General features: G+C 28.3%; 1 long non-coding RNA gene across 1 annotated transcript; it reads left to right on the top strand.

Annotated features, from left to right (window-relative positions):
* Positions 1-8,265: 8,265 nt before the first annotated feature.
* Positions 8,266-27,161, top strand: LOC139426068 (uncharacterized). Its single transcript, XR_015435424.1, has 3 exons — positions 8,266-8,501; positions 13,728-13,877; positions 26,863-27,161. It is a non-coding gene; the product is annotated as an uncharacterized LOC139426068 (long non-coding RNA).
* The last annotated feature ends 218 nt before the right edge of the window (positions 27,162-27,379 follow it).

The following is a 27,379-nucleotide window of genomic DNA, read 5'->3' as shown; positions in this document are numbered from 1 at the left end:
ATCCTAGAACTTTGAAAAGAAAACGGTACTTACAACAACAATGTAGACATCATTCAATTCATAAAAACCTTGCCGCACAAACATCAACAAAATAAACAACACATCATAGTAAGAGCCTCGCATCGTATCGCAATTCAATTTCTCAAACTTCACTATTTCTTCGCAGGACTAAATAAATGTTTCATAAAAAAACGAATAGTACTTCGACGATGTCGTAACTGCCAATCACTAGGACATCATCAAAACCAATGCCAACAAGTATTTCCTACCTGTGATAAATGTGGTACAAACGGTCACATGGAAGAAAACCGCGACTCAGCTGAGGACATATGTATAAACCGCTCGGACTCAAATAAACACTCCGATCCCCGACATGACTGTACCCACAAAGCCTCCCACTCTACTTGTCCCAGTTACCTATCAGAACTTCAACGCCTTAAAGCCAACTACAACTTCAATTTCAACTTTTAGGCGAAATTTATCTTTTCTCATATTTATTTACTTATTTTCCATTCAATACGTGACCATTTTACAGATTTTCTACTTTAGTCACTTTTACGGTCTTCAAGTTCATTTTATTTTTATTTTTATACTTCTTTCTTTATTTTTGTTATTATGTGTAATTAACATGAACGATATTTAATCTTTGTATTTTTTTAGACATTGCGACTTTGTACATATCTAAATTCTCAATAAATTCTTCCTGACTGGGCTCGTTCCTAGGCTGGTGTGAAGCCGGACCAGTAGCCAAGCTTTGGGCTGCATGGTAAAGGGTCCATAATGACCTAGGCACATGTCCAAAAAAGAAGCTAACCGGAGTTGAACTTCCATACCAATTCCAAATTTACGACAATTAATGTTCAACTACGCAGCCTTATTATTTTAAACTCAACCCAGAAGTCAAATGAATTTCTGGATCAAGCATTGGGAAAAATCTTTTTTCGTTATGGAATTTTGATGGAATTAACTTACACTTGCGTTAAGTGGAGAGGAAAATTCATGGTTAGCCCAGTGGTGGGATATTTTAGGTCAGCACTGTGGTCGGTGCAGAATTCGTGGCAACTAGCCACCGTTGGGATTCATAGCAGGGTCACCTCATTGGGAGGCAAACGCTCTATCACTTGAGCCTCCTCGACTCTCGTATACTAATTGTTCTTTGAAAACAACCGCTATCATTTTGTAATAAGTCAAGTTAAGTAAAAAAATATCTCTCAGAATTTTATGATCATACAGAAACTTTTGTGCTTATTACAATAGGTATACGTAGTTTTAGGCTAATTGGAAAAATCTATAATTCATTGTTCAATAATCCTGATTTATTTCAGGCTAGCTGTTTAAGCTAGCTGTTCAACTTAGGGAAACTACTCTGGCTATTCTAAATTAGGGAAAAATTACAACAATAGCGATAATTCTCCCAAAAATATGCCAATCACAATCGAATTTGAATATGTTGTCAAATAAGAGATGCTAGTAAAACTGTACTATGTGAATTTGTGGCACTGCAATAGAATGACGTCATCTGCAATGAGCATAAAATTGTATGTTTGAAAACAAGCCTTCGAATTTTGCTATGTTTCAGAAATTAAAAATTTTATGTAGCAAATTTGTAATAATGACCTCCAGGCATCATTTGTTCGAAGAGCAGCTATGGAGATCTATTTGAATAGACGAAGCCAGGTAGAAGTGACCAGATGGCTATATGTATTTTCTGTGATTCATAGAGTTTGGCAGCAATTTCTTATCACAGGTTCGACCTCGAGGAGGTTCTGCCAAGAATGGCCAAATACAGAGACGAGCTCCGATAAAAGATCTTTACCTCTATGTGCATGAAGGAATAGAGCTACAACTCCCAGTCTGCTCAGATCTCTCCAACTGTAGCCACAAGAAGAGTTTTATAACCGTCATTGAACAGCAGACGCAATTTGCGTTTACGGGTACTAATATTCAGCTCCGGAGCCTTGTAATTTTGAACCCAATCCATAAGACAAAGGAACTCCAGGATCAAGCATTGGGAGAAATCTGTCTTCATTGAGAACTTTTTGATGGAACTAACCCGCACAAGTGATGTATAGAGAGGAAAGCCACGAAACTCGCCCATGGTTACCCTGAAGGCAATGGGACTCTAACCCATGGTCCGTCTACCACTGAGAATATTTTGCGTCAGCACTGTAGTCGGATGCGGAATTCATATCAGCTGAGACATCACTGGGATTCGTACCCGCTTCACCTTATTAGAAGGCGAACGCTCTATCCCCCGAGACATCATGTATCTCATCGAAAGGGTGCCAACGTGTATTGGCGCATAAGGATTAACGATCGTGGTATGTTCACTAAACGACCAACTATTTGCATGCCACCCTCCTCACGCCATAGTAAAGAACGTTTGCGGTAGGCTCAGCAACATGTCAAATGAATGGCAGATCAATGGAGGGCTATTCTCTACACAGATGATTCCTGAATCATCCACCAAAGCAACAGTAAGCGTTGTTTGATTGGGCGCTGCAAAGTCTCCGTGTGGCCAGACGAGGACTATACGGTTAAAGGTTTTGCAAACCTAGGTACGTGCACACGTCTGGAAGAAAAGAAAAGAGTCTCCGTGTAGAATGGTATCTATTTGGTTGGAAGTACAAGTCTGCATGCCTTTACACTTAAAGCCGTGAATGCTCACATGAGTAGAGATGACTTCTTTGATATTTAAGCGCGTCCCAATGTTGTTTTAATGTTGTTTGTAGATGTTTCGTAGTAGATGATCCATCGTAGATCTTCAGCAGCAAATAATTCAGCGCATAGAGTAGCATGTTTAAAATGAATTAGGAAGACTTGTAGCTACTCTCAGATAGCTTTGGTTCTACCCTCAGACCCTGGCCACGCTTGTCTTGCTAGAACAAATGTTCGCCTTTCCAATTTAATTAGCATGTCAAATAATGGAAAGCCTTACACATCGCTGACTATGCTGTATTTTGCTGCAAAGGTGATCCTATTCCATACCAATGGTACTTTTTATAATCAAAACTAACACATCTGATTTATTCATTTCATGCATCTATTTAGTTCTCTAACAGTATAATTTTCTGGTTAATACTTTTTATGTTATTTTATAAATTATTAAGTGCACTATATTATGTGTAATGTTCATTAAATTCCATGCGTGTCTCTTTAAGTTATGGTCATTTTTATGATTTTGGTAATTTATGACAACCAGTGTATTCATTGTAGTCATGCATCCAGCTTATTTATTGTAAGCTGCTATTTTTTAGATATTGCAGCTCTTTGCAGTAGACCCAAACATTTACTTTAAGTAGCATTAAAGATTTATAGAAATTAAGTAAAGTGAATTCCGTCTGTTTAGCTAACATTTCATGCATTTCCATATCAACTTCAATTAAAAAGATGTGATTACAAGTAATCAAAATAATATCAGGTATTATTTCGTATCACGATGCTCTTTTAAAAATAAATTCCTCATAACATGTGGAACTATTTTCGAATCCGAGCCAGAGTAAAGCAAAAACAGTTATACAAAAAATTCAAAACATTCATCTCATGCACTATTCATGAAATATTTTTAAACTGTTTGCTGAAATGAGGTAGAAGATGTAAAAAAAGCAACTGTGGAGTGTAAGAGAAAATCTAATTTAAAATGAAAGGAGACGAAGTTAAATCTTACGACAGACAGAAGCTAAAAAGGAAATGTTTCTAATTTAAAACTTCATTCGCTTCAAAAATAAAAAAATAACAATTCAAAATTAGGCACCTATTTTCAGGACTTGCCAAACGTGAATGGAAAGAGACAAAAATTATTTGATAGCCAGTAAACTTGTTTTATTCTTATGAATGATGATTCCTTTATTAATGAAATTAGTTCATCCTCACTTTTCCATGGTTCGTGGAAATGCATTTTAACTCTCAGCCACTGTGGTTATTCTTGTTGTGTTTTTCATCTTTTTTTCTTTTTTTTTGGTTACTATGGTTTTTCTATTTTTGTCTTTCCCCTTAATTTTTCAATTTTTCGCCCCAAACTTCACGTTTTTTTAAAAATCAATTTTGCTTCTACTAATTAGCATCTGGCAATTTTCAAAATTGAACATTTATATTTTTGGATCACTTGAAGCAATGTCGGATGTTATTAGCCATTTTCATGTTTCTTTAACCAAATGAAGTTTTTACTCTGGTAATATCTTACAGTTTTAATTCCTTGGAATTTTTTGTTTAAAGAAGCCACTTGCTATTCAGAATTCGAAAATTCCTATATTCAGCTATTAAATTTAAAACTTATTGTTGAAACTTATTGGTGTTAGAATTCACCAATTATTGAAATTATTGTATGACTCACAAAAAAAAATAGATTCTGCCCGGAAAAAAATCTTAAAAAAATAGATGTTGGTGTTTTCGAAACACGTTTACTAAATTTTTACCAAACAAATTTTCGAAAATCTACCAAAATAAATATTAAAAAAAATTCCTCAGCAATAATTATGCGAATTATACTTTAATCCCGGATAAACTAAATCAATAATGCTACATATTACAGGCTAAATCATTACACTGAAACTGGTCATAATTTTGCTTCTGTTAGGTTGGTTAGCGTCTATTTTGAAAATGGTTAGTTAAGTATAGAAGAAAGCTTTCTATTGCGCTTAGTAAATACTTCTGGATTTACCTGAACACATTCAATTCTTTAAAATGTTATATTTGCTTTAAAAAAAATCTGTTTTTATATATCAAAGATGCTGCATAAAGTTTAAAAATTATTTTTGGAAGCCCATCATTTTACTTTTAGTAAAAAAAAGTAAGAAAAAGTTGGATAAGATAAAATTAAACTAATCATATATAACAAGCCAACCTATAATATGTTGAGTAACTAATATGTTGTACAGTATTTGTTATTTTTTTAAAAAAGAGAAGGTTATTTCTTTATTTCTTTTTTGTGTAATAAACATTTTTATCTAATATTTTTCTAACACAAGGTTCAGAGTGCCAAGAGATGGCAAATGTAAAGAGGTATAAATAGGAATATCCAGGCAAACTTGCCTATGTAGTAAACTGCTCATAGTCACATCTCAGTTCCTCGCCAGTTAATAATTTTCGTCTACTGGCTGTTTACAAGTTAATTAATAGAGAAATAGGGTTACAGAATATTCAACCTTGCACTGCTAGTGCGTTACAGCGTGCAAGCCAAAGACTAACTGCATTAGAAATGGCTCAAATATGATGGACTGGCAGGATCCCATATAATTGTGAATTATCCCTTGATCCTTGTAACTGAGAACTTGGAAATCGAATACAGGCATACGTATATATTATAATCATACAAAAGGTCTATAATTGTTTTAAATATGTTTGAAGCTTAGTTTACCTAAGGTAATGAGGATTATTTACTTATTTACTAAATATTATTTTTCCTACATTGACTGAAGATTCTTCGGTTATTTTATAAGATGCGAACATATTTAAAACAATAATCTTTATAAATGTATTGATTTATTTATATAAATTTGACACACGTTTGTAGCTTCAATACATTTTTTAACTCAGTAGTTTTACAGGGCAATGTATATGCATTAGTATTATTTATGCTTTGAAATTACGTTTCGCTTGTCATTACAAATTATATTTGTGAATAAATTTAGAGATTGTGAAAAATAAATAAAGATTATATTTATTCTGTATTTCGAAATAGTTATAAGTTCATATATTTTAACTACACTGCGGAATTTAATTGGTTGATGTAAAAGTACAATTCAATTGAGGTTTAATCATATTTTTAATTCAAATGAGTTTAGTGAGTAATATTAAAATTATTAAAAATTATAAAATACAATGTACTTTATCTGAAAATTTTTTCAAACAAATTTTATCAAAATACATAAATATTTGCTCTAGATATTGGTATCTTAATAAATGTAGAATGCTTAGTAAAATTTGAAATTAACCTTAAACAGAATTTCTTGCTAATAAAATTTGAAAACAAGAACCAGATATCTATTCTGAATATTTGTTTTATTAAGATACACGTAGTTTTTAAAAATTTATTTTTATTAATTTGAAATCCAATTGTTATTATTATTTCTTTTAAATAATAAAATTGTTTCGGCCAATATTTTTAGCGTGTTTTCAAAATGCATTTCACTTAACATTATTTTAAGACATTTTTTCTGTTTCATGTTGATGAATATAATATTAGTTATAATATTCACTTAAGACATCTACATTTTATTAAATGCAAAACAAAGAACAAGGCTTAGTAAAAAAATATAATTTCTATTGTAATTTTAAAATCAACACAGCAAGTAAACAATAGCATTTTTCAACTTAAATTTTTAACGTTATTACTTTCAAATTCTATAAAATCTTTACTTATTTTTATTTTCTTATCTTTTGTTTGCAAAATATTTCTCGAATTTGAAAAACTTAAAAATTATTTTTAGCATAATTCATTAACGCTTCCTGAGATGGCTCAATTGCCTTTCTTTCAAAATATTTATTAAGTATTTTGAATGTTTCGAGGCCAATATTTGTCATTATTGCTAGTTTGTATCAGCACAAAACAGCTGATTTTCTTAAATCGTATTTTGAAGTCAGTATGATTTCTGAAATATGAAAACAATATTTTATTCGAGTCATCTAAATACACAACTGCTGTAAGAAAATTTAAGGTTCACAATGGAAAAAAAATTCTGGTACAATTATCGCACTGCATGGTAATGGCATTTCCGATGCCCAACCCCATAATTCTGTAAATAAGAGACCAAATTATATGGTAAAAACCCATCATTTGCTAATCTTTCCTTTCAAATGGTACCGATTTATCGGAAACTCTATTTTTACAAATAATGGTCCTTATTACCTCACAATTAAGTGAACTGTATAAAACTGAAAAATAAATTTAACCGAATGAATGATTTTTATGCCTTGATATTTCAAATCATGATAAAATGATCAAAATTTAATAAATATTATAAAATCGTAATTTATTTTTAATTTAACCAAGATCATTACCAAAGCGTTTTGGTAAAAATTACTGAGCTTTTTGGTGTTCCCATGGAGCCAGAAATATGATAAGTTTTACCATATTCCGGTAGCTATGGCACTACTTTTTATTCAGGTAGCTATGGCACTACTCTTTTTTTCTCAGTGCACTAGTCGGATAAACTCAGGAATGTCTACCACTACCTAGCATTTGTGTGGATTTTTAGTTCAAATTCATGGATTTTAGTAAATTTCTGATACATTAAACTTCTTATTTGGATTTGGATTTGCATAATTCATATTTTTTTAGTAATACTGCTAAAATAATCAAAATATTCAATGCTAAATACATTGATACTTGTATTAATCCACTACGAAGTGTTTTCATGTGTAAACTACTTAGGCAGTTTTTAAATATCAAAGTATATTTAGTGGCACTTTATTCTTGTTGGAAAAACATTGTTTTGAAATGAAAGAACCTCTGATAAGGTCACATTATCAGGAGTAATTTTACACAATATGCAGTAATTTTCAAACATGTTATGAAGGAATGAATTAAACCTTACAAAACATTTTTTATTTAGTTTAAAAAATAACCTGTGAAACATAATTAAAAATGTTATTTTGTATTTATTACTTATCTACTGTTAATTATTATAGTCAAGGATACAAGAGTCAGGAAAATTATAAGAATATATCAACCGATAAAAATTTGCGTTTGCCTATATTTTTAAGCATTCTTAAAATGTCTCTAACTCTAAATGTTTTCTTATATTTCTGCTTCAAATATATTAAAGCTTATAAGATACTTTTCTTATTTATTCATATATTATATTTCAGGTTATATGTTATATTTCAGGCTCAAAAATTAACCTGCTAAAAATATTTAAAAAATACATTCTTTCGCATTTAATACTTTTCTACCTGTTAATTATCATAATCAAGATGACACGAACTAGGAAAACTATAAGCAAAATATATCAACCAAGTTCACATTACGTTTGACTATATTTTTAAAAAAGATTTGAAATTAAGGAAATTTTTTATATTTCCATTTAAAATTATATTTAATATATATGAACGCGGCAAGTACTTTAGTACAATAATTCCGAAAGTTAATTATGAAAACAACCAACTAAAATTTTGAAGGAATATATATCTTTTAATTAAAAGTTCTAGTGATGGCGGAGAAAATCGCCTTAACACGCTTTTGCCTCTAGAATCTTTCCGACAGTTCGAAATAAAGTTTGAGGCAAAGTTCACCGCCAGGGGAATGCTTGTGTTGTCTAGAGGGGATAGACTTATGTATAGAAGAAAACTTTTGCAGTCTTGGTAAGGATACACAGGTGCACAGATGTTATATAAAGATCAGATTCTTCATTTTTTACCATTTTCTTTAGGAAAATAAATAATAAAGTACATTAATTTAATCAATATAATTTCTATGAGGATTTAAAAGTAGCGTTAACAGTAGTTAAGTTTTTTTCGCAAGAAAACTATAAACAAAATGTAGAAGTGATGTGTCTAAACAGGTAAGAAAGATATGATTCTTCTGTTAAATATATATGTTTTTTTAAATAAATATTTATTTTTCAGCAAGATGTATGTGAAAAATATATTCTCTAATCTGTAAATATTTTTACGACTCACAAACAACGTTAGAGGTTCGTTCTTTACAGTGAATGAAGAAAAATATTTCAAAAAAATATTATAATACAGTTTTAACATTGTGTCTAGATATCTGTATCCTTAAAACAATACTTTTATTTATTGATTAACATATTATTTTGCTTAAAAACTTTTTTAATTCATCATCATTTTTCATTATTATGATTACTCATGTTATTTAATATCATCATTTTCATATTTAATTCCAATTATAAGAAAGCATTTTTAACACTTTATTACATGATATGTTAAATATCAGGAATTGCAAAAAAATAAATAAATTTATTACTGCAAAACTTCTACCTTAAATGAAAAAAATGTAAACATATGAAACTTTTTAATATTATAAATTACCATTTTTTATTCTCATACAAAAAAAAAGTCAAGAGCAAAGATTATAAATACAAAACATAGCAATGTTGGTGGCGAATATCGATAAAAACACACACCCACGAAATATAAGTTCAATTATGTAAAATTTAATGTTATTCTTTATTTATATTCTTTGTTTACAAAGCATGATGAAATGTTTTTTTATTTTGTTTTGAGTGTGTCAGAAAAAAATCTAAGAAAAAATAATTCTTAATAAGTAACTTATTTTAGTCAATTATATTTTTGCATTCCGTTCTTATATAATTCATGTATATATATATATATATATATATATATATATATATATATATATATATATATATATATATATATATATATATATATATATATATATATATATATATATATATATATATATATATATATATATATATATATATATATATATATATATATATATATATATATATATATATATATATATATATATATATATATATATATATATATATATATATATATATATATATATATATATATATATATATATATATATATATATATATATATATATATATATATATATTACATATATATATATATATATATTACATATGTCTATACACATACAATTAATAAATTCTGACGTGGAGTATCAAAGTGATATGAAGTTAAGTGATATTTTATAGTTAAAGAAACAAAGGGAACTCAGCTTCTCTTGGATGAAGAATTGATGATACTTCAATTTTAATTATTCTTTATTAGTTTTATTTCTCAATCAATCTTTAACATTAATAGGAGTAAATAAACTATAAACATCGAAATATAAATAATTTCAAACATTTACATAAATATAATAATTTGAACATTTTTTAAACTTTATTCCTGGGAATTTGACTTGGTTTAGCTTGTAGCTTACAGCCGTTTTTTCTCAGATTATATCTCGATTTTGCTTGACAAAAAAGAACTCGTATTCATCAACAATGACATTTACTAAAGAAAAAGTTAAGCATATTTTATAATAATGGTAAATGGTATAATAATGGTAAACAGTAATAATTCTTAATAATTCAAAATAAAATTTAAGAAAAACGTTATCAAATTTTCCAATGAACTGAACAGTAGGGGAGAGTGGGGTCAATTGTAACAGGGTACGATTGTTACAGAGCAAAAATTTCGAGTGTCGGGTTCTAGATTTGGCTCCTAGGTGGCCCACAAGGTGTATTTAATAAATCTACGTGTACACACCTGCTGGCAACCATTTTTATGTACTTTTGATAGAGTTACATCGCAAAAGATATTTTCACGCTACGTAAGTAGTTTTTTTGGTATTAGAATATTATATTGTAACAAAGTAATTTTGTTTAAACAAATAAAAATTATTAACCGAATATGTAAGTGGACACTTTAATTAACATTTGAAAAAAAGATTAGTTTTGTTAATTAACCAGCATTGTTTTTAACAAATGAAGCTAAAATGGCGCCTTGGGGACGATTGTAACAATAAGTAAAGGGACGAATGTAACAGCTGAAAATAAATAATCTTATATTTACGAACCATTACTTAACTCTTTAACAACCACCAATAGTTTCCTATATCATTTATATTATGTTGCATGTGCATTATTTTATTTGTCACCTTTCACAGCATAAAATAAAATTTTCAACCACTTAAAGTTAAAATTTTAACCTTTTAGGTCTCTGCTCATTATTATTTTTACTCCTAAAATATCACTACTACTTTGATCAATAAAAAAATATATCACAACTATGATAATATGTATAATTAACTATGTTTTAGTTGAATTTATGAAGTGTTACAATTGATCGCGTAAGTGGGGACAATTGTAATAAGTGCACGGCTGTCAAAAATTGTTAATAACTAATGTAATAACATTTAAAATAAGGAATTTGTTTTTTTCCTATTAGGGGATAGTCTACTTTACTCGTCTGTCATTTAATACTAATAATACATTGGATTTTTTGTTAGTTAAAAATAGATAAGTAAAAATTGTTACAATTGACCCCGCTCTCCCCTATCTTGAAGGAATTAGAAATTACTAGGTAAATTCAATATTGTAAAATGAAACTATTTCAAACAAATTTTTTCGAACAAATAAACCTACTCTCTTCACAAGCAAATAGACTTCAGTATCTTTCATTCTTCCTTAAATATTATGTTGAATGTCCGCAGCTAGTTTCATGTGATTTCATATAAATCACATCAATGATCTACTCGAAGAGGTTAGATCCTGATTTTACGGACCTACTCGGTTTTGTCCAACTCCCACTACTTATATAAAGTTTAGAAAATAGGCCAGATACATACAGAAGAAAAACACCATATAAATAAAGGATGTGAAAAATATATGTAGGGAATTAAAATGTAAAAGATAGTGTAAATAAAATGTAAATTTGTCTTTTGCCTATCAAAACACTAGTAAAGAAATTTAAAAAACAGTTAAACAATTAGTTTTTATAAGATTTCAAAAAGGGTTAGAATTAAAAAAAATTTAAATATAACATTTTTAGTTTTTATATAATTAAAGCAATAGTTGCATTCAATGTGATCAAATCTTATGTTTTTAAATTGTTACTTTATTCATGGAACAAACTTAAATGTCCAAATGAAAGTTTTCTATTAAAGGGGAATAATGCAGTAGAAGCCTGTAAAAAAGTGTGATACACTTAACTTAATAATTTTTTTCATCTTATTGATTGAATTTTAATTTGCATTTTACCATGTTACAAATATGAACATTTAAAAAATGAGAGTTTTTAGAATAAATTGTTTTTAACTTACAAGGTTTATAACTACCCAACGTTGACACTACAATATTTACACCATTCTCTTTAACGCATAAAGAGTTTCCAGTGTCATTCACATCCTAATTTGAGACCTTGAAATATTAGAACACGATACTCTCAATCATGCAAAGATGGTAGCTCTATAAAACTGCTTAACACAGAAAATTCAAGTATTTACAATATCTTACGATAGGTAAAACAACCAGATAAACTAATTAAACTTTATTTCTCGATTCATTTGATAAAACAAGAATCAATCACACCCTAACTCTAGTGCCCATTACCTAACGAAAAGCCTAGCTCAAATGTCCATTTTAATTTTCTTTTTACGGTTTTGAAATCACAGTGTTTGTAAACGGTTTCAAAACCGTCAAGATAAAAAATGTTCTTTTCCGTAACTAATTGGATGGACAGACTGCTGCCAGTTATTTAACCAAAATTTTGGAATGAAAATTCTAAAAGTGTATAACCGCTCTACTCACTAACCCCTGTAATTTCCATCTTCTAGTAATTTTGACCATGTCTTTTTCTCAAGATATGATTTTTATTTTCCTTATCGCTATTTTAAGAGAAACGCATATTTGTGTAAGCATTATTTAGGAAAAAAAAACGTTTTAAAAATCGAAGTGCAAATGCCAAAACTTATCGAATAAATAGTTGCAAAATATATTTTACGTCTATGCATATTCTTACTTTAAGAGGTAGCCAACAAATCTTAAAATTTTAGGAATATATTCGTCATCTTTTCAAATTTAATTTTTGGTTTTAACACTCCTTGACGTTTTCCATTTTTAAAGTTTCCATTATAAAGTTTTCCATTATAAATAATGCATATTTAAAAATATTTAATTTTTAATTTATCAGCTTAAAGATATGACAAGTATCGACAATTGTGTTCGTCCCAAGCAGTAGCTTTTTCAAACTTGAGATGGTTGTCTTTGAAATTAACGTCAGAGACGTCAGAATTTTTCCAGTTTTTATCGGACACGTATACACATTAGATTTGACAAAATATTTGTGCACATAAAAGGCCAGCGGTAATGTAGTTCCCCATATGTTTTGAATATTTTTTAATGTATTTGCGATCTTCACTATTAAAAAAATATAACTCAGATAGTATTGAGTTCATTTAGATATTCAGTTTTATCGTTTTTTAATTCGGAGATTTATAAAATTAATTAAAATATTCCTATGAACAACAGGAACTACCTTCTCTAATATATATGCGGTTAAAAATGAAAATCAATTGACTCTGAATTGACAGAACAAAGAACTCTGCTCTGAAAAATCGTGAATTGAAGAATTATATGGTAAGGAAATTTCTGATAAAAAACCCATAATTCTAATAACAATAATTAAAATCTATGATATTTAAACCATTCTTTAGGTAATTATCTGTTCATATGATAATGATTTACCGGAAAAATTCCGGTTTCCAAATTATAGTTCTCGTTGCAGCACATTTAGTAAAAACTCAAATCCAATAATGGCTTTTACACAATGTTCTAAGGTATAGTGATAAAAATACCAAATTTTACCACATACTATAATACCATATTATATTGTTAGTTTTTCAAAAATCATTACCAAAGCGCTTTGGTAAAAATTACCGAGTTTTTGATGTTCCCATAGAATTCCATGATGTTCCCAAACATGGTAAATTTTGACATATCCTGGTAGTTTTGATCATCTTTTTTTCTTAGTGTTGGCTTGTTTTAAAGAAAAAAAGGCAACTTCCTCTTTTATACGAAATGAAATTGATGATTTCAAACAATGTTTTCAAAAGTGTGCTCTGTCGAATTTGTAAGCTGTGTTTACTTTTTAAGGGGATTCTTAATTCATGATTTTTTCTGATATAAATATTATAGTTAAAGAGTATTATATATTTAGTGTTTTTAATGCAACTGATCCCTAAAATTTTGTTAATTTACTCATATTTATGTTTTCAGTTTCCAAGTGAAGTGTGATAGGAAGTCTCTTTCAACACTGCCCTTGTTTACAAAAAAGAAATCTTTGACGAGTTTCAGTTCTACTTGGTGTAAATCTAATCGAAGATTGCTAGAAAAGAGAAAATAATTAATATTAAATAATAATACCAGGTGACAACTATTGATCTAGATAAAAAAAATAGAAACTTCATAATTTTTGAACCGTTAGGGAGATTCATTTAATACTTTGTAGTTAAAAGCGGGTCGTGCTGGGATATTTTAGAAAATGCTTAGTCCTATTGCTTTTTCTGATTTTTTTTAAATCGTCGTAATACAGAGCTTCTGAACATATATAGAAAGTAGCTTTTTTTTACATTTCAGGTTATTGTTTTAATTTTGCTTTTTGTCTAAATTATAATCTAGTCATAAACGACAAGGATATTGTATACACCAGAAACTGAATCGAAATACTGCTAGATACTTTTCAAAAGTGCAAAAAAATTTGAAAATTCTGTTTTTTTATTTTCTATAATTCATCAAAAATTAAATGGTACCTTGTATTTTTTTTAAAGTTTATTTCACTTTCATATTAACTACCTGTTTGGACACTCGGGAACAACAAAAGAGAATATTTTTACGGCCAATCATTTTATTTTCAAATATCAAGAAATTGTTTTTAATACAATAAAATAATACGAAATTCCCCCATTAAGAATATTAATATCTCAAAATAAAATAATTATTGTAATGCAATGTAGTCTATAATTAATTAGGTGCAAAAAAAAATTTTTTGAAGCTGAAAAGCTTTTCTTTTCCAGTTCTTTAAGGGAACAGTAGACCTTTAAAATTTTAAAAATGAAGTTTTGTATTTTTAATATATTTAATAATTAAGGTATTTCTTATGCTAAGCTTATAAAAAATTACTGAAAATTTATAAATAAATTAATGCAGTTAACTAATTATATATCATATAAAATGGCTTATAGACATGAAATTTCAGAAATTATTTCGAAATAATCTCAATTAATAATTATTCTAAGCTTTTTTCCGATCGAATGCTTAAAAAAATTGAAAACTTTTTTCTTCAAGATATGTTGTGCCGTAGACTTATTTTAAATGTAGCTGTAATTAAAAGCATATAATAATTAATGTCTTCATCTTATTTTTGTAATATTTTCCTTTGAGACTTCTTGTATTGGGTATGTTGCATATGCTAACCTGACAGAAAAATATGAAGTTTCTAGCGTTATAAATATCTTATTTTATATATATTTTTTTGCGAAAACTTTCTGTTTTACAGGAATATTTATGTATCTATTAAGAATGCAATGATAGCTTAAAACAAAGTAATATCTAAAGTATAAAGAATTATGCGAAGAGAAATTCCTCGCAATATCTTGTTGTGAAGCTATGTACTGTAAGCGAGGAAACAAGTCCGATTAAATTTGAATACACTTAAGTAGAGTAATATTTCTTTCTTCGTATTACAACAAAAATTCAGAATATTTTCTTACAAAACAATTGTAATACAATTGTTTTGAGAGGAGAGTTGATATGATAGAATTTGTACACTCATTAGTACATACATTTGTACATAAACGCCTTTTTCTGCATGAAAGATTTTTTTGCTCATTAAAAATGAACTGTTTTCATACAGTAATAATGGTCTGAGCGAGTGCCAAAAAAATTAGGAAGCAATTGCTTCGAATTTTTCTGTTTTTGCGAATTTGTGTATAAAGAACCAGCCGAGAAATCTTTTAAACTTCTACTGAAATTCAGGATCATGTTTTTTGCTAACTGAAAAGTAATTTTCCTCTCCATAACAAGATAATAAAACAATGTTAAATTTCAAGATTGTAGAATATCGGGTACTACTTTGTTTCAGGGAACCGTAGAATCAGTTTTTAAAAATGCTTATCTATTCAAGGGATTTAAAATTTTTAATAGCTTCCTACAACGAAGGGAAAATAAATGTTTGTTTTTTTACGCAGTCGTCACTACATAAATTCAGGCAAATACAATTTGCTTCATTCATAGTATGGCAATTTTTTTCAAAAACTCTAACAATGAGAGTTCAAGCAATTTCCTAAATTAAAGATATATTGTCTGTAATAATAAATAAAGGATATTACTTTTTCAATATTTTCTTCCCAGTAACAGACAATATTATTTTATTATAAATATCAAGGGTCTACTTCTCCCTGTTTGCTACTGCCTGCCAACCACCTCACAATAGCTTTTGCAATTCCTGGCGGATACCTTCGTTACCCGTTCTTGCTTCCAGATATTAGAACAAATTAATTTAGCATTCTTGTTTAACACTTTCGCTATCGATCAAGAGCCAGTTTGAAACGAAATACTTCCTAAGAGTTTTTTTTTTTTTTTTTGGCAAAACAGATTGAATGGTAGCCCTTAAGATGGATATTATCATCAAAAAATTTTTGCATGAGGTATAATATTTTTAAGAAAGTAAAACATACAATAATCAAAAATTTAAATAAATATTGGTATATTTCCTTGGAATGCGTGCAATGGGTTGTAATGTAGTGGGCCTCCATGTAGTGCACCTTGAGTAACACCAAATACACTACAGTTGCAGAGCACAATTCCATGGAGAGTAACGTTTTGTGTGCTTTGCATAGGGACCACGATTGCCTCGCAGGACATAGCAGGAGATTTACCGTCTATTCATTCCCTAAATGTGTATGACACTTTTAGAAATCTCTCGAAAAAAAGGGTAAATACCAATTTATTTAATTGCTACTTAATTAGGTATGTGGAAATACTATCAGGCAAAATATGTCCGGACTGGTTTTGACTTTTAACATGTCTACTTTTGCATTCTTAGCTTTCATGTTGTTTTGTATTCCTTTATGAATTTGTGATGTGTGTGCTCATCATGCACTTGCCTATTAATGTGTGTTTAAGTGTTACTGCTATAAATAAAATTTAAAAAAAACGTGTAATGAACGCATCAAATGTAAAAAAAAAAAACATAACCTAACTCGATGTTTTTTTAAAAAAAATTTACGAGAATCTAATATAAATTTTATATAATATCGGGCTAATATTTGCCACTTACAACTAACAAATGGTAGATATTTATCATATTATGTACCCTGTGTTTGCTTGTCAGTTCTATGTTTTCATTTTTATCAATAAATAAAATATAAAATTAGTATTTCAACACTTATGATTGATTCTTATTACTTATGCTTAACATCTCCTTTTATGTAAACGGTACATTGAATTTATAGAAAATATCAATCTTAGAGTTAATAAGTTCAGTAGTTCACATTTTTACGCTAAATTAAATGACGCAAAAAATGAAACGATCAGACAAATAATTTTGAAGCCATAAATATTTTGTGCACAAAAAGTGCACATTTGTGCTTATTTACGCATCTGATACTGCTATCTAAACAAGTGAGGCAATGTTTCATGCATGTTTGTATTTATGTTAAATCAAATGAAGTCAAATAGATCAAAAGTTGCAAGCGCTTCTTTGTATAAAATGTTCTTTTTATCCATTCAATATACAATTTTTACTAGGGGCTATCTGAACAAGTAAAATAACAAACTATATTAAATGGGATGAAATTAGAGATAATAAGATTAATGGTTTTGAAGTTATGATTTTCCTCATAATAAGAGCAATTCAAAAATGGTACTCTTTTATATACAAAAACAAACTTCAACTTTTAAAATATTAACCTTTCTATTCGGGTTTAGTCTTATTCAATTGAGCTATACAAATACATAGTAGACAATGCCCTACTTGCTTGAGTGGCAATATGAAATGGGTAAATGAGTGCAAGTACAAAATTGCAATTTTTGTGCACAGAAAACTTGTAAACATTCTAAACTATTCCATTTATGCATAATTCAATTTATCTTGAGAATTTACATCGGAAAATATATTATTTATAACAACATGACATATACTTTTATGAAAAAAGATCTCGGGTATTAGTTTTTCGGAGGAATTAAGTTTACAAGACTAACATTTAAGTTTGAACAATTACTATTTTGAACAATATTTCACTTTTTAATCCCTTCTTAAGTGACGGACCTAATACTTGAACTTCATTTATTTTGTTATTGCTATGTCACATTACTTACAGTTTATGAGTTATATATAATTGTTTATTTTATAATGCAATTGAGGCAGCGGGAATTTTTTTTAAAAAATTGGAGCTACGTTAGACTTTCATATTTATAAAAGTATACATACAATGGTTAAAAGATAAATATCGTTTAATTAAATAATATTAGACGAAACTGACCAAATAAAAGGAATTGTAAGCTATTCCTTGTTTTAAAATCCAGTTTGAGTTTAGATCAAGAAAGCTTATCTCAATAATAAATACTAATACCACTTACAAATAACACATATTAGCAAAAATGAAAGAAAATATATGATTTTTATTTACAAATTCCATACTGTATGGGTGCATCCCTTCCAATATATATATATATATATATATATATATATATATATATATATATATATATATATATATATATATATATATATATATATATATATATATATATATATATATATATATATATATATATATATATATATATATATATATATATATATATTCTCTCTTTCCCTTTTTGTTTTGCATTTCAAATGAAAAACTCAGTTTTAATTAACGGATTCTGTCAGTAGCAATTAAACTTAAGAACGCATGTGGTAATGTATGTTTAAAATTACTTTTATAATAAATGCAACTATAATTTTATGCATAAATTTAGACTTTTTTTTTAACTGAAAATGTATATAGCATGATAGTGTAAAACTGGATAATGTTTTGCTCTATTCTTGCTTTCCATGCCGATTTCTTTTAAGGTAAAGATTTATAAAATAAATTGTAGATATTAGTTCACAAGAAAAGTGCATAAATTGCTATTTTAATTATGTCTAGTGTTTATGAATTTAAAACCTGTTTTGCGTTGCTTAAGTATCTTAAAAGGTGATTTTCTAGCTAACGAATTTTCCATATAACGAACTTATTATCTGGATTTAGTGACTTCGTTAAATACAGGTCCGACTGTATATATATATATATATATATATATATATATATATATATATATATATATATATATATATATATATATATATATATATATAAAGAGAGAGAGAGAGAGAGAGATGGATTATCTAGTTAAAATACATTCTAAAATGTATTATTACGAAAAATTAATTGCCTAACATCTAGTAGAAAAAATAAAATGTCTGTATAACCGTTTTATTCCGCATTAAGGCAACCTCATTTATTTCTATCTAAATCAATTTACCCTAAGAACACTTCCTAATAAAGCCCATTAAAGTCGAAAATATAGTTGCTAAACTATTTCTTAAGATGAGGAGACTATCTCATAAATGAAATTCTTACACAAACATAATACAGTTAGAACCTATTCTTTATATTTGAGCTTTACTAAGTTTATAATAAAAACTATCTGATAAGATCTCGTGTAAAATCATTTTGCACAAGTATGGCTCTGACTTGATATTTATTGTGTGAGCATTGTAATTCGGTATCCAAGTATGATATCAAAACCATAATTAAAAATGCAATAATGATGATATTTGATGAAGGATTTCTGTAATAAGGCCCAATAAGACATTCTCATCAATAAGATGGTCAAAACCACGATGTTGTATTAATATTGTATCGCCAAAAATGTCTTGAGCAATCATTCAAGGGAATTTATTGAACTCATCACCTTCAGAAGGCAATGATAAAATTTAGATGGCTTCAGTTAGAAAACAATGTCAGTCCATAGGTTTATATTTAGCTTTACTTTACTTAATTGTTTTATGAGTTGATCGCATATTTATTGAGACAAATTGACTTTTTATTCATTTGTTTTTTGAAATAATTGATTAGTATTTTTTTAAGTTTGTTTGCTAGTTCACATGGTTTTGCCCTATGCAGAATGGTTTTTTTAACTTTCAGTAAAAACAATAAGAGCTATAAATGGTTTAATAATTTTAGTGAATTTAGGTCTGCATTATTCTAGAATATTACTTAGAACATTGGATAATTGTCAGAGTTTGGTAATTTACTAACTGTAAAATTTGAATATCTGTATGCAGACAGAACTTCTGTCCTGATAACTACTTTTCGCAAAAAGCTATGAAAAAAACTATTTCTATTTTTTCTTAAATTATTCATAATCAAGAAAAGAAAGCGCAGCTTCTGCTGATGTTAATGCTATCAAAATGGGCTAGCGAAAAATTTTACTTTTATGATTTAGGTTAACGTGGAACCTCTGATGTACCTTGAGCTATACTCGAGAAGTAAGAATTCTAGAAACACAAATTGGAAAGAATCACCACCACATCTGTGGCATCTTAGTGGGAATCTTGGTGCCTCGATTAATTTTAAAGATGACAGGAGAGATCACGCCATTTTTAATCGGCTGACTACTGAACATTTAAGTTCTGCTTTTGCTTCAGGTTATTACTACTTCAAGTTTCCTCACGATGCTAAGACATTTACAGTTTGCAAAAGCTGTTGTGAAGCAGAAGCTACTTCTCATTAACTGCATTCACTTGGCTAGCGAGGACCTTCTGAAAAGACCTTCGTTGGTTTTGGAGGTATTTAAGGTGAACAAACTGGTCTAATTCAAATCAGAGGGATATGTATCATCATCACTTTTGCTTTTAGAGCAAGAAATCAGACTATACAGGGTGTCCCAAAACGACCGCATAAACTCTGCACAGCTAGATTCCTCGTTGGGAGTGCATAAAAATTGCCCAAAGAAGCGTTTCTGTACGATCCATAGTTTACGAGAAAAATACGAAAAGCAAAATATGACGTCACTGTCGGTGCAAGAAAAAAAGCACTTAATTCACAATATCAACAACAGTATTTGCATATCTTTCAAAACGATAATGTTTAAAACGTTCAGCGCGCATATTCTGCTTTAAATTGTGCATAGTATACTCCTGTTGATATGTTCAATAATGTGTTTTCTCTTGCACCGGCAGTGACGTCATACTTTGTTTTTCGTATTTATCTCTTAAACTATGGATCGTACCGGAACGCTTCTTTGGGCAGTTTTTATGCACTTCCAACGAGGAATCTAGCTGTGCAGAGTTTATGCAGTCGTTTTGGGACACCCTGTATAGTGTTTATTTCATAAGCATAATTTTTACCAGGTTTTTTACACTGATATAAAAGGTAGAAAATAGATTTCATTTTAGCTTTCCCGAAAGAATTTTACACTGTAAAAATTCTTCTACTAATTATGGTAAAAATACCCTGGGTGCATCATCAGTAAAATTCATTCTGCCGTAAAATGCATTTTAACAGTAAAGTTTTATGCCGTTATTTGCAATGTCATACATGTTTAAATACAGTGATTCAGGGATTTTACTGTAAATATTACCGTAAAATTTACGGTATATCAGATTTTTTGTCAAATGAAATTTTACCGTAATGTGAATCAGAATTTCTTGAAAAGTAGGAGGAATTTGCAAACAGCGAAATGTTTTTACTTACAACATTTTCATTTTTTTCCTGTGTTTTTCAGCTTATTCACATATCGAAAATGTGACTCTTTATAATCAGTTTCAAAGCTTGTGAAATTAAAAACTTTTAGAATGGACAATTCCATTGTCAAATAACCCATTTCTTTCAATCAACGAAAATAATTGAGGTTTTTTCTCAATGTATCACAATGACAAGAAAACCTCAAAAAATTTCATGGTTTGAACAATGCAGATGGAAATATTATCCATAGTTTTCAATGTCAGCATCAATTTCAAAATTGCTTCAGCTTTTCATCATCGAATTAGTTCAACACTACACTGCTGGTGATGGAAAATGCTTGGATCAACCAGCTACCTGAATCTAAATACTTAGACCGAAAAATACTTTTTTTATGATGAAGGAAAAAAAGTCTTTTGTAAATTTCAAGTTTATAAAACATTTTCTGAATTTAGGGAAATTTTTGAAGTTTACTTTCATCACATTACCCCACAGTCCTCTTCACGTTAAATCTTATTTTCTCCATCTTTCAACTTAAATAGTCTACCTTAACACAGAACTTATATGAACAGTTCGTATTTTCTCGGTTATTATTTATTATAAAGATAAGACAAATAATGAATAAAAGAAGAGAAAAAAATTGCAAAAGAAATTGAATAGATGGCCAGTTTTAGTATTTAAAAATAAATTTTTGAAACTGTAGACAGATGAAATGAAAAATTGATTTCAAAGGAATTCAATTAAATAATTTAAATATTAACAAAAAGAGCCAGAAATAAAATATCGCGCTTACATCTATGACTAATTTTTTTTTTTCGTTTAAAGCTTTTTTTATATTACAAATAGAACCACAAATTTCCTATTTGAATTTTACATTTTCATAATAGAAATAACCTAAATTTTTGATCATACAATAATGCTTCATTTATTTCACAAAAAGTCACCGTGGACTCTACGTTTTTACGATATAATTGGTTTTTCATCAATTAAATCATCAAAATTGTGCCCCATACTTTGTTTTTAGGCTATAGTTTTTTTTTCGAAAAAATAATTCAAAATAGTTTTAAATTTAGGAAAAAATGATCTAAATTTATTGAAGCTATGAAAAATTAAAAAGAAACTATTTCAATTGCAAAATTACTATTATTTCAAGTATAATTATATAGTTTGAAAATTTCAACTGCTGCAAAAATGGGTGATTCAACTTTTCACAATTTCAAAATTCGTTATTCAAAATTCAAATTAGGAAACATTTTCTAATAAAACCTTTGATTTTAAGAAAGCAGTCGGATGTGATATTATTGTTATTATTAAATAATATTTGAAAAGAAAGAAAATTTTACTTATGAATAAATTTATATTGATACATGATTGACAATTACGTACATTGATTAAAGATAAAAACTGTGTTTCTTTTAAAATCCTACACACAATTCGTTGTCTTCTCAATGTTAATAACTTTAAAGATAAATGACAAAAGAAATATTACATGTTTTGATGGTATACATATTTCAAAATAGTTACCATACATTTGAAATCTAATATTGAAAAAAATGTAAACTAACAAACAAGAAATACATTTTCACAGAGTTAATACTATTTTGAATAGCAGAGAAGAGACAATTTTTCACTATAAGAAATGTAATATGTGCACATCGTCGCAAACTAAGCCAAAGAAATGTTTGCAACAGCGGCGGAAGGAAATGTATTTTCTCTTATCACAAAGTAAGGGAACAAAGATTGTTTTGTCACTATTGAATACATATTTGGTATCTTTGGAAAAACAAAATCTAATTTCATAAAGAACATGCAGCAAGGAAAATGGATTTATTTCGAAGTTTCGATTGGAAGAATTTATGTCACGGAAAGTTTGTACTTGCAGAAACACATTTATACTTATAATTTCTTTATATAATATTTGTGCTATTGTAAATTAAAGCAAAGGTGCAGTTTTTATGATAAATGTATAACTGGCCCTAAACAGCCACCCAATGTGTGGTTTTCAACTATCATTGCTCAACCCAGTAGCTTTGTAATTTTGAACCTATACCAGAAAACTCATGGACAGAACATTAGGAAAAACTCACTTTTGTTGCGTATTTTTAGATGGTACTAACCCGCATTGGCGTTACAAGGAAAGGAAAAAAATGTAAACCTCCTATGGTTAACCCAACGAAAAGGGTATTCTGACCCATGATCCTTCAACCAAATAGGTTATTTTACTTCAGTATTGTAGTAGGTGCGAGTCATTAGTAGAGTTCATTAGTAAAGTGCGAGTCATTAGCATGATGCCAGGGGCGGCATCATGCTAAATGATCTGAATGCAGTTAATCTTCATATAGATGAGATGAACCACTAAACTTCTGAAAACGTCTTTTCTTTAATCTAATAACATAAAGCCACTGGGAAGGGCAAAAACAATAACAAAGGAAGTAAAACTGGAATCTCTGTAGATTTATTAACGTATAGTATGTATAAATGGTAATATACGGTATAGCCAATGTATAGTATATCTGGTGCATACACTGAGAAAACAATCTGTTTGAATTACTGTACTGCATGGTAATGACATTTGTGCTAAAAAAAATACCATAATTATAGTATATCTGGTGCATACACTGAGAAAACAATCTATTTGAATTACTGTACTGCATGGTAATGACATTTGTGCTAAAAAAAAAATACCATAATTCTGGGTAATAAAATCCAAATATTCGGTATTTAAGTTTTTCATTTGGTAGTTAACTTTACCCTCTAGTTTTTTTTTCAATTTTTATTATAACAATGAGAATTTATTAAAATACAATAAATCAACTCTGTAAATCAATGTCCTTCCTAAGTTTTTGAAATTAATTTTGTTCAATTAATAAATATTTGGAGTTTTCCCAAGGAAGATAAATTGGAAAAATAAATCTTGCTGACCAAACTTATTTTTCAAAATTCTTAATTAATGTTTAAGTAGTTTGAAGATCTCGCAGTTGTTTGTTTTATTGTTTCGAATTAGATAAAAATATAATTTATAGTACAAAAAATTAAAGCTTTTTTTCTCTTCCATTACTCGTTTATATCATTCTTAAAATTGTTGTCCCATTACATAATTTATTTAATTACTTAATTACATTCTCATTGAAAACTTCTACGTTTTCGTATTAAATAAAGTTACTATAAAATTTGGAATGTTCGAAGAATTAATAAAAAGATCAATAACAGTTTTCTTTCAGAGAAAGGTCAAATGCAAAAAATAAATCACTAATTGAAGGATTGTTTTTGTTTCGGATTAAACTGCAGAGGATTTATTTTTTATTTTTTCCAAAAGGATCGAATCATATCAAAGAAGTTTTTTGGAGATGAAAGAAAGTTTCTTTTTTTGTTTTTGTTTTAATAAATTTTTTTTTAGTAACTACAAACTAGAGACTCAATATCAAGTAGTTTTTCTTTGTTTGTAACCAAAAATGGTAGTAAAAGTGTATAAAAAGTTATTTTGTAATTTTAGTCTGCGCATAGTTTGAATAAAAATACTGCACGTTAATAAACTACAAAAAAAATTTAGTAAATCTTTATTAGTACCGTAACGTAGTAAGCTATATTAATAAACATTTATCTTTTTTTCTTTTATTAAAAGCGCATTAAAAACTACCCATAAAGTAACAACCTTAAAGTACCTGTAACGGAATAGAAACAATCTTGAAAAAAATAAGGAAAAACCCATAACGGGTAAGTATGAACAACAAATTCCAAAAGCAAAAACAATCTCTCAAAAATCAACACATTTCTGATGTTCTATAAAAATTTCGAGCCTTTATTTTTAATTTATCTCGTTATATGTTTTGTTTCTTTTATTCATTCTCTTGTCAGCTAGATATTCTTAAAACTTTATAGTACTTATAATTAATTCAAGCATCATAAAATGTAAACAAAGTTTCAAGAAAACTCTAAATTTATTGTAATTTTTGTCATAGAATGATTTAATCTTAGCTTTATAGTTAATAAAGAATAAAAGTTTTCGAGAATTTCGTTTATTTCATTATATTAATAAAAAATATGCGTTCCGTAATGTTTATTAATGAAACAAAACAAGTTAAGCCTTTTCATCACTGGATTTTTAATCTAACTTTAAAGTGAAAACAGTGTGTTAATGTCTGCTTACTCGATAAAAAAAATTTACTCAGAAGAAATTGCTATGGACCCTGTTGTTTCAATTGAGGTAGGAAATATTATTCATAAAATCTCTTTAGGAAATCATTGTAGAACAAAAAATGATTTTCTTAAATTGTCTGTCCTTATTTAGGCTAATGTTCTAATAATACATCATACAATTCCCTTTATTGCACAAAATTTTTAAAAAAATCATGTCTCAGACTTTCCAATATCCTAAATAATCCCCGAATAAATATTTTTTTAAAAAATGGGTTAAAATATTTTCTGGTAGAAAATTCTTTAAAATGAGTTTAAAAACAAAATGAATCTGAATAATTTTATCTTATCAGTAAGTTCAAGTTTCATTGGGAAACTCATACACGTCATTACTCAAATATTGCAAATAAACATTAAATATGAGCAAGTGACAGCTTTCAAAAGCAAAGAACACTGTGGTAAGAGAAATAATCACTCCTTGTCAAAACCTCTCATAAAATGGAAGAAATATTTCGAGAATATGTCAAATCTCGAGTCAAAAAATGGTGTTATTTTTTATTGACGTCCATTTATAATGTCATGTGACAGGAGTCAAATCTAATGCTGACTTTGATGACAAAATGAAGCGGAAAATAACATGGTTTAACAGAACAGAAACTGAATGATAGATTTAGATAATATTGAGGAACACAAAATAAATAACCAATAGAAATACGAAAAGTTTATCTCTTCTTAGTTGAGTCTTTATTTGCATATGTTTTGTTTTAACGAATTTTTGAAAAATGGACAGCAATAAATATCTTTTAATAATGTAAAAGTGTATGGAAAGTGACGTGTTTAGTACCCGAAATTTTACTCGCAGATTAAGTTATTTTTTTAAATAGTTAGTTTTCATGTTATGAAATAATATACTCGCATTTTGTCTATTTCTCATTGGTTGCAGAGATATAAATTAATGGAAATATAAATTCGAGCAAAACGACTTGTAGATTATGCAGAAATTCTTGCAGATGATACAGTTTGAAAATTTTCGTTTTAGATAATTAAAAATAACTTGATTTTAAACGATTTCTCGTTGGTTCTAGTTGAATTAATAAATTGCCATTACAACTAATACCTACAAAATGCATAATTTTATGAGAATGATTGATTTTTACTCAAAACAGTCGAATGTTTTGTTGAATATTATAGTTTAAACTTTCAAATTTAGCTTTTTTAAACGCAATTATTAAAGACTCAGATTAAGAAAAAATCTAATTAATTGTAATTATCTTAACCTGCAATGCTGCATGTATTGAAAATGGTGATGTATTGGAAATAACGAAATAAAATTTAGTTTCTGGTAAATTATAATTTAAAGAAAATTACTGAAACGTGAAAAAAATTACAGAAACTTGAACAAGAAAAAAAAACTTGTAGAATAATTGGACCTCTCTTTAATATTTTTTCAAGCTTTTAACAATTTGAATTAATTTGTTGTGTTTTACACAAAGTTATAATTTCAGAGTCCAATTAAAGTGTCCAGTCCTGGTTGAAAGACAATACCCCTCGGCATTGGAAGCTTCAGTAATGTATTGTTTTGTTATTAGAAGCTTTCGAATGGCATCACTGCAATGCAAACAGCTCTGAAGTGTTGATGTAGTATGATCTAATCCAGCTATAACTCAGAATGGATTATTGATATCTATGTCACACATGTACCATCTGTTTTTCCTACCTGAAAAGAATTCTTAAGTTACTCTTTGTATTTACAAAGAAACCCTCATATGTAAGTGTATAAATAAATAAATACAACAGCCATTATAATAAGATGCCATAGTTTGATCTTTCTAAGCATTATTTAGGCTATTTTCCTGTTGATCGAAAAATATATAAGGAAAGCAAATAATTAACCGTCACCTATCTACCATTTGAAGATGATCACTTTCCATTTAAATAAACCACCATTTTTTCAGATCAATATTTAAATGATAATATTGGTCTGATATGGTGATATAATAATGGTGGGCTTGGATAGCCATG

This window comes from Parasteatoda tepidariorum, chromosome 7 (genome assembly GCF_982258835.1).
Source record: "Parasteatoda tepidariorum strain Cologne lab strain chromosome 7, Ptep-v5.0, whole genome shotgun sequence".
NCBI lineage: Eukaryota > Metazoa > Arthropoda > Arachnida > Araneae > Theridiidae > Parasteatoda > Parasteatoda tepidariorum.
The sequence above is the reverse complement of the archived record's forward strand: the minus strand, read 5'-3'. Positions and strand labels throughout refer to the sequence as shown.